Source organism: Leucoraja erinacea, unplaced genomic scaffold (assembly GCF_028641065.1).
Source record: "Leucoraja erinacea ecotype New England unplaced genomic scaffold, Leri_hhj_1 Leri_964S, whole genome shotgun sequence".
Lineage (NCBI taxonomy): Eukaryota > Metazoa > Chordata > Chondrichthyes > Rajiformes > Rajidae > Leucoraja > Leucoraja erinaceus.
In genome coordinates, this window is record NW_026576910.1 from 51,642 (window position 1) to 61,656 (window position 10,015).

General features: G+C 45.0%; 1 long non-coding RNA gene across 1 annotated transcript; it reads left to right on the plus strand.

Moving 5' to 3' along the window:
* Positions 1 to 5,507: 5,507 nt before the first annotated feature.
* LOC129695155 (uncharacterized) lies at positions 5,508 to 8,928 on the plus strand. Its single transcript, XR_008723120.1, has 2 exons — positions 5,508 to 6,143; positions 8,078 to 8,928. It is a non-coding gene; the product is annotated as an uncharacterized LOC129695155 (long non-coding RNA).
* The last annotated feature ends 1,087 nt before the right edge of the window (positions 8,929 to 10,015 follow it).

The following is a 10,015-nucleotide window of genomic DNA, read 5'->3' on the forward strand; positions in this document are numbered from 1 at the left end:
AGGGATATGGGTGGAGAGGTGAGTGGATTGGAGAACGAGTATGGGTGAGAGGCGGAGGGAAGAGTGGACGGGAGCGAGTGAGAAGATAGTGATGTGCACGCGGTTTATGGTCGAAGGGAGTGCAGAGAAAGATGAAAAGAGAGAACTTGTGACGCCAAGGGTAAACATGGGTTATTCAGGGTAAATATGAAAGGAGTGAGCAGTCGGAAAGGTGCGAGAACGAGGGAATGAGAGTGATTGCGGGGAGACAGGGGAGACAGGGGAGGGGAGAGAGATGGATGTAAATAGTGGGAGAGATGTGGCAGAGTGAGAAAGCACGTGGTTACTGAAAGTGATAGGGTAATGATAGGAGTCGACTTCAAATGAGCAAATCGGGCCTAACGTTTTAAATTTGCAGATGTAGTAAAGTTGTTGGCATTTTAGAGAGTGACGATGATTATCAAGAAGTACATCAAGAATTGAATTACGTGCGAAGGGAAGCTGAGAAATTGCAAATGGAGTTTATTTCAGATTATAGTGTAATATTAAATTTTGGAAGTTAGACCAGGGCATGGCCTTTATAGTGAACGAGACCAAGCGGGACCCTTTGGGTCCGTTTCCCCAACGCATTATTCCAGCACCCCCTACTGCGCAGGCTCTGCACATTTCCCCTCATCCCCCAGCACTCCCTCCCCCTCCTCTTCACCCTCCCTCTTCTTTCCTCTCACCCACTCCGTCCCTAACCACCCCTCCCTCTCATTTTCCCTACCGTCTGTCACTCCCTCCCTCCCTCCATAATCCCTTCCTACACCATCCACTCCCTCTATCTCCCTGCTCCGCCACTCCTCAACTCCCTCATCTCCCACTCACTCACTAATCACAATGTTTAAATAACAATAATGAGCAATCCTCTCCCTCTCCACCTCCCCTTCCTCACCCCCTCCCACTCCTTACAATAATGGAACAAATCTCTCAACACACTGGGAGTCCTATAATTTGTTAACATTGTAACGGGCAGGGCAAGTATTTTATGGGATTGAGATTTGGGATCCCATTGTGACGTCGTACGCTGATATCTGGCATAGAAACATAGAAAATATGTGCAGGAGGAGGCCATTCGGCCCTTCGAGCCAACACCTCCATTCATTGTGATCATGGCTGACCATCCCCATTCAATAACCCGTGCCTGCCTTCTCCCCATATCCCTTTATTCCACTAGCCCCATAGGGCTCTTTCTAACTCTCTCTTAAATCCATCCAGTGATTTGGCCTCCACTGTCCTCTATGGCAGGCAATGCCACAAATTCACAACTTTCTGGGTGAAAACGTTTTTTCTCACCTCAGTCTTAAATGGCCTCCCCTATATTTTAAGACTGTGGCCCTTGGTACTGGACTACTCAACACTGAGAACATTTTTCTCATCCTTCTAAACTCCAGTGAATACGCCTAGTCTTTTCAATATGACAATATGACTTCCTCATATGACAGCCCCGCCATCCCAGGGCTCAATCTCAGGAAGCCAGCAGATTTAGTGCCAATGCGCTTGTATGCAGCCATTTGGGGATGCGGAATAAAAAGAGATGGGAGGCAGCTAGATTTAGGAGAGGAAGGGCAGGAAAGAGCCCAGCTTGTATGGCGTAAGGGCTAGGAGGCAATCAGTCAGAACGAGGAGAGTAATGCGCTGGTAGGAAGCCAGTATGCGGGATTAAGGGGCTGGGAGTGAGCCAGAATTCGGAAGTAAGTTAATGGGATGCTGCCAGCGCCCGGATGTCAGGTTGGATGAGAAAGGGCTCGGAGGCTGCCATCATGGAAGAGTAATGGGGCTGGGAGGGAGCCTGCGTTGGGGATTAAGGTGATGGCAGGCAGCCAGCTTGGGAGAGTAAGATGTAGAACCTCAGCTAGGTTTGGGGAGTAAGGACGCTAGGAGGTAATATACATGGGGGAGAAAGGGGAATGGACGAATAAGAAGCTTGGAAGCAGCTAGCTTTGGCCAGTAAGTGGCTGTGAGGCAGCCAGGATAGTGGAGAAAGGGGCTGCGAAGCAGATGGCTTAAGGAAGTAAAGGACTAAGAGTCATCAAGGATTGGAGAATAAGGGTGATGGTAAAAAGCTAGACTGTGCCTGTAAGGAAATGGAAGGCAGCCAGCTTGGGGTTGTAAGGAGCTGCGGGGCATTAAGATTCGGGAAGTATGGGGCTGGGAGGCAGCAGACTTGGGGGGGGGGGGGGGGGGGGGTAAGGGGCTGATAAGCCTCTAGCATGGGGAAGTAATGCGTTGGGAACCCTCCAGCTTGGGAGAGTAAGGGGGCCGGGGTTAGCAGGCTTGAGAGAGTAAGGGCTGGCAGGCAACCAGTTTGAAGAAATAAGCGGCTGGGGGCTGGAAATGATCACCGTTGCCGTGCAAGTGTGTGATCTTTGTCAAGGTTTAAATGTAAATATCTTGTAAAATATACCATCAAACCGAACGAACCTTGATACAATGCACCACAGGACAATGTTGAGTAAGATGGGCCATAAATTGTGTACCATTGTAGCGTAATGTCACGACCACCCTCTGCACTCATCACAGACACGCACACAGCCAAACAAATGAGAGTTTTAGTAATATACTGGACCAAGCGGGTCCCGTTGGGTCCCGTTCACCAACACAATACACCACCCGTTCTCCCAAACCAACCCGTTCCCCCAACGCAATATTCCACAGCTCACACATAGCCCCCAAATGCGCAGGCGCGGCTCATTTCCCCTCAATCCCCAGCACTCCCTCGACCTCCTCTTCACCCTCACTTTTATTTTCCCTCTCCTTCTCCACTCCCCCACTCGCTACCTCACATCTGCCTCCCTCTCCTTTCATCTACCCTCAGTCACTCCCTTCCTCCATAACCACTGCCCCTCCCTAATCCCCTCCTCCCTCTATCTCCACGCTCCCACACTCCTCATCCCTCACCTCTCCCACTCCCCCACACCCTCCCTCTCCATATTTAAGCACAATGTCTAAAGAACATTTATCCCCCTCCCCTACGCCACTGCATCCCTCGCCTTACAAAAATGTAACAAATCTCTCATTGCACTGGAAGTCCTGTCATTTGTTAAAATTGTAACAGGAAGTTCAACTTTCAAAGTGAAAGGTTTGAATTTTTTAAAGCGAAAAGTGTTTTTTTTTTGTTTAAGATGTGAATAACTTGCAAAATATATCATCAATCTGAATGGAATGTTGCTGTGTTTTTGAAAACAGTTTATTTTTAATATAAATTGTGATATATTAATGATTTGCAAGTTGTAATTTGGAGCACCACTGGCAGGTTTGCGGATGAAACAAAGCAAACTGTGAACACAGTGTGAACTGTGAAGAGGATGTTAGGATGCTGCAGGGTGACCTGGACAGGTTGAGCGAGTGGGCAGATGCGTGGCAGATGCATTATAATATAGTTAAATGTGAGGTTATCCACTTTTGTGGCAAAAACAAGGGGGCAAATTATTATCTCAATGGGGTTAGGTTAGGTATGGGGGAGGTACAGCGAGACTTGGGTGATCTTGTACACCGGTCACTGAAAGTTGCAGTGCAGGTACAGCAGGCAGTGAATAAAGCTAGTGGAATGTTGGCCTTCATAACAAGAAGATTTCAGTGGTTCTTCTGCAGTTGTATACGTCTCTGGTAAGACCACATCTGGAGTATTACGTACAGTTTTGGTCTCGTAATTTGAGGAAGGAGTTTTGGTCTCCTAATTTGAGGAAGTAGAGCAGCGTATGTTCACAAGATTGATCCCTGGGATGGCGGGACTGTCATATGAGGAAAGATTTAAAAGACTTGGTTTGTATTCACTCGAGTTTAGAAGGATGAGGGGGATTTTATAGAAACATATAACATTATTAAAGGACTGGACAAGCTAGATGCAGGAAAAATGGTCCCAATGTTGGGCGAGTCCAGAACCAGGGGCCACAGTTTTAGAAGACACGGTAGGCCATTTAAGACTGAGGTGAGAAAAAACGCTTTCACCACGGAGTGGTGAATTTGTGGAATTCCCAGCCACAGGGGGCAATGGAGACAAAATCACTGGATGGATTTAAGAGAGTTAGATAGAGTTCTGGGGGGTAGTGTAATCAAGGGATATGGGGAGAAGGCAGGCACAGGTTATTGATTGGGGACGTTCAGCCGTGATCACAATGAATGTCGGTATTGGCTCAAATGGCCGAATGACCTCCTCCTGCTCCTATTTTCTATGTTTATATGTTTCTATGTCATTGTTGGGTGGAACTGCTGACGAGTAGTTGATGTAAATGAGAACCCATTGTGAGTCATACGCTGCTAATTGCCAGTGCAGAAGCAAGTGCTTTTTGTCAAACTGGATTTTCTAAAGTATAAAATGTGAATAACTTGTAAAATATAACATCAATTCGAACAAAACCTGGTGAATGCACACCTCATGAAAATGGTGATTAAGGTGGAGCAACAATGGTAGAGCTATTGTGTATCGTTTTGGTGTAGTTTCCTGATCACACTAATCACGGGCACACTAAGAAGATGAGAGTTTTAGTAACTCTAAGTTTTAGTAACTTTAGTCTGTTTCCCCAACGGCGTTTGCGGGGACGGGGGCTGCGGCATGACACTCACATTAACCACCCCCCAAACACACCGGTGGGGGGAGGGGGGTGAGAAGAATGGAGGGAGGGGAGAGGAGGAGGAGGATACGGGACAGATTTGGGAGGGAAAGGAGAGCGGCGTAGGGGGTGAGAGAGGGGGATGGGGAGAGAGATGTGGGGGAGGGGGGATGGGGAGTGAGGGGAGGAGGGAGGGAGGTGGAGAGGGGTGGGGGGAGAGAGGGGAAAGAGTGGGGAGGGAGAGTGGAGGGGAAGGGGAGAGGTTGAAGTGTGGGGAGGGAGGAGGAGAGGGGTAGGGAGAGTGATGGAAGAGGGACAGAGGAATAGGAGGAAGGGGGCAGGTGGAGAGAGGGAAGGGGCGGGGATAGATAGGGAAAGAGGGTGGGGGAGAGAGGGATGGATGGAAGAGGGAGAAGGGGTGAGGAGAGGGAAACATAGAAACATAGAATTATGTGCAGGAGTAGGCCATTGGGCCCTTCGAGTCTGCACCACCATTCAATATGATCATGGCTGATCATCCAACTCAGTATCCTGTACCTGCCTTCTCTCCATACACCCTGATCCCTTTAGCCACAAGGGCCACATCTAACTCCCTCTTAAGTATAGCCAATGAACAGGCCTCAACTACCTACTGTTGCAGGAAATTCCAGAGATTCACCACTCTCTGTATGAAAAATGTTTTTCTTATCTCTGTCCTACAGGATTTCCCCCTTATCTTTAAACTGTGGCCCCTTGTTCTGGACTTCCCCAACATCTGGAACGATCTTCCTGCATCTAGCTTGTCCAACCCCTTAAGAATTTTGTACGTTTCTATAAGATCCGCCCCCAATCTTCTAAATTCTAGCGTGCACAAGCCGAGTCTATCCAGTCTTTCTTCATATGAAAGTTCTGACATCCCAGGAATCAGTCTGATGAACTTTCTCTGTAGAGAGAAACAGAAGTAGGAGACGACAGGATGACAGATTATCCCTTGGGGCACCCATAAACTGAGAGGGCTAAAAAAATAATTAAAATAAATAATAAATAAAAATGCTTCACCCTATATCCCTGATGGGGAAGGAAATGGATTAGGGCTTTGGAGGAGGAGAATGTGGGACGATTATTGGCCATGAAAGATTTGAAGGCACCATTGGTAAAAGTAGTGGGAACCACTAAGTGTCAGATAAAGATGATGTAAATTGTTACAACCGGGCTGACAAAAGACTACAAACATGGCCGCCGCTCACAAACTTACCGGCTACAGCGCCATCTTCAGGTTGGATGCCGTCATGACCGAGGGTATGCAGGCCCCTCAGCAAATGTTACCCACTTAAGGTGAACCCCAAGGAACAAAGGGGAATGAAAAGGTGGAGAGTTGAAAATGAACAAGAAAAAGAAGGCATGTGGACATTATATTATGAACTATTGTGGTGGAAGTCATTCTTCTTAAAGTCAAGCAGAATTGAAGGAGGTGGTGGGATTGTCATTTATTTCCAACCCCCGATTCAGCAAACAGTTGGTCTCTGCGGTCAATGTCAATGAACAAGGCCCCTGGTTGAAAAGACTGAAATAAGTGATGAACTGACACAAGTGAGTCCTATGAGGGAACCAAGCGGGGCCAGAGAATTACATGCCAATAATACATGTCTTGGGGAACTTTTCCTCAAAGTCCTATCAGGAGTGAAATTAATCTGGAGATTATAAGCCCTAACTGGACTGGGGTCCCCAAGAGAGAGAAAGGGATTTAAGGAAGGATGTCAAGAAAGGCCAGGATGAGGTAGGTTTTTTTAATTAGATGGGAAAGGCAGAGTTGAAAGTTGAGGGGGAACTTCTTTACTCAGAGAGTGGTAGCTGTGTGGAATGAGCTTCCAGTGAAGGTGGTGGTGGCAGGTTCGATATATGGTTATATGGTATACCCTTAGAAAGTATTTGTTGATGTGGACAATTTGTTGGTTTGTTCCACAAGTGAAGAGAGAGAAATACTTCAGAATATAAGACAGCAGATGATGACCTTGGGAAAGGTAGGATATAGTTCAGACTAGATTGGGAATTTTGAAATTGTATGGTGAAATGGAAAAAGTACATGTCAAAGAAGTTAAATTAAAATGCAGACAAAGCAGCTGAAACAGCATCTGGAAGAGATGTCCAGGGTAAGTCTGAATCGATTTAGGTATGAGCACTGTAGTGTCGTTTATGTTGAATAAGGTAATCAAGAGGTTTGGTAAACCTACAGAAATCAGCTTTGACAACGGATTGTTTTCATTTGATGAAAAGAATAAATGGAACATTGAAGGTTAAAATAAATAAGATTTGTGTAATGCTCTGCCATTGGCACTGAAGAAATGTTGCATGCAAACTAACCAGCAGGTGACACAATGGAGAAGTTCCTGCAAGGGACCGAGTTTGGAACAGTTACCGATTAGAATTTAAAAAGTATATGAAACAGTTAATAATGATATACAAGTCTATTTATGAACAGGTAAAGTAAAAGCTGTCGGAGATGGACCAGGAAGAAGGACCCTTTAAACCTGAAGACAAGGTGTATGTATGAGTTTTCTAAATCACCGACCGATGTTCGTTTAGAAGGTTGAGATACCTAGTACGATTTCAATAATTACATGAGGGCTGGCCCACAGGTACGAATAGACAATAGCCCTGAGGTAATTGAACAGGAGGACAAAGAAGAGTAGAGTTTTAACAAGAACTTGTTTGACATCAGTGGTGGGAAATAATGGAAAGGATACTAAAGACAATATTATAGGAATTTGGATAAGTGGGATAGGATTAGGAAGAATTAGCATGGATTTGTGATTGTGACATTTGACTAATCTTGATTTTTCTTAAAAGAGGTTATTAGGAAAATTGATGAGGTTAAAGTGGTGAACTTCAGTAAGGCCTTTGACAAAGTTCAATAAAGGAAATAAGGTTGGTTAAGAAGTGGTTAGTAAGGAATAGCAAGATGGATTAAAAGTGACTGTTGGGAAATGTACAGAGAGATTTAAGTCATTTGGAAGACTGGGTTGAAACATGACAGATGGATTTAATGTTGATAAGTGTGAGGTGATACAACTTGGCAGGCCAAATTCAAATTAGACTTACATGGTAAATGATTGTGAATTGAGGAATGAAGTTGAACAGAGGGATCTAGGAACAACTGTGTATAATTCCCTGAAGGTGGAATCTCGTGTAGAAAGGATGGTAAAGAAAGATTTTGGTGTGTTGGCCTTTATAAATCAGAGCATTGTGTATAGAAGTTGGGTTGTAATGTTAAATTGTACAAGGTATTGGTGAGGTCAATTGTGGAGTATGGTGCATAATTTTGGTAGGCATAATTATAGGAAAAAGGTTAAAATAGAGAGTACAGAGGAGATCAATTAGAATGTTGACTGGGTTTCAGCAACTAAGATACAGAGAAAGGTTGAACAAGTTAGGTTTTTATTATTTGGGAAAGAGAAGGAATACCCACCATGGTAATGATGTTTTCTTAAGGAACTGTTTACTGGCAGTATCTCATTCTATTACAGAATTAAAAACCAAGGAGCTGTTGGCACAGAGTCCCCATCTCGACTTGCCAATCCATTCTGTGAAAGCAGAGAACTGGGATCTTGTAAAATCATGGAAGGAAGAAAAGCTGCAACCAAAGTGGACTGGACCCTACCTTGCGTTATTAATCACCGAGACAGCAGTACGAACAAAAGAAAAAGGGTGGACACACGCAAACCGATTTAAGGGTCCTGTGGAGGCCCCACCAGACAATATCAGCCCGTAGACTGTGCGTGAAGGGAAGGAACCATTGACTTTGTGCCTATTCGGATGTTGTATTATTCCCTGCGCTGGCCTTCAGAACACAGTATGACTAGCGAGAGGAGGATAGGGAGGCGAAGAATCTGCTGCTAGCACTAGAAAAGGAAGATATAGTATAATTCAAAAGATGCGTAGCAAAAAGAAAAATGGTGGATTGTGAGAGAAGGGTTAATAGGGATGGTTAAATTATACTAGAACTCTGAAAAATATAACTTAGAAAGAAATGAGCTTATCCGCAGAAGCCAGACTGCTGGTAGAATAAAGTAACAATATACAGAACAGAGAGAAATTCTAGATAAAAAGTAGCAAACAGATAACAACTTCAGCAGAAGCCTTGGGAGTCTTTGACGTCAGGAGGTGGTCCTAGACATTCCTGGACTTTCTCGTGGGAACGTGGGCTTTATGTTATGATTGGACGAAACTCGATGGGGAGACCTGAGGTAGTGACCACAGTGAAGAAGGGTATAAAGATAGAAAGCATCTCCATTTTCTTTGTGCCTCCAGGGGACATCAGAGGAGAGACACCTATTCTGCAGAATATGAAATTAATAAAAACACTTCTTTGTCTGAATTTGTCTCAAGAGCATTTGTGATTTTTGAATCTCACAATAAGACAGTCCTGACATCCCAGGAATCAGTCTGGTGAACCTTCTCTGCACTCCCTCTATGGCAATAATGTCCTTCCTCAGATTTGGAGTCCAAAACTGCACGCAATACTCCAGGTGTGGTCTCACCAAGGCCCTATACAACTGCAGTAGAAAGGTCTCGCTGCATCTCCCCCTTTCCCAATCGGCCACCGTTTAGATAATAATCTGCTTTCCCGTTTTTGCCACCAAATGGATAACCTCACATTTATCCACATTAAACTGCATCTGCCAAACATATGCCCACTCACCCAGCCTATCCAAGTCACCTTGCGGTCTCCTAGCATCCTCCACACAGCCAACACTGCCCCCCAGCTTAGTGGCATCCGCAAACCTGGAGATATTGCCTTCAATTCCCTCATCCAGATCATTAATATATATTGTAAATAGCTGGGGTCCCAGTACTGAGCCTTGCGGTACCCCACTAGTCACTGCCTGCCATTGTGAAAAGGACCCGTTTACTCCTACTCTTTGCTTCCTGTTTGCCAGCCAGTTCTCTATCCACATCAATACTGAACCCCCAATGCCATGTGCTTTAAGTTTGTATACTAATCTCTTATGTGGGACCTTGTCGAAAGCCTTCTGGAAGTCCAGATACACCACATCCACTGGTTCCCCTATCCACGCTACTAGTTACATCCTCGAAAAATTCTATAAGATTCGTCAGACATGATTTACCTTTCGTAAATCCATGCTGACTTTGTCCAATGATTTCACCACTTTCTAAATGTGCTGCTATCCCATCTTTAATAACTGACTCTAGCAGTTTCCCACTACGATGTTAGGCTAACTGGTCTGTAATTCCCCGTTTTCTCTCTCCCTCCCTTCTTAAAAAGTGGGGTTACGTTTGCTACCCGCCAATCCTCTGGAACTACTCCAGAATCTAAAGAGTTTTGAAAGATTATTACTAATGCATCCACTATTTCTGGAGCTACTTCCTTAAGTACTCTGGGATGCAGCCTATCAGGCCCTGGGGATTTATCGGCATTTAATCCATTCAATTTACCCAACACC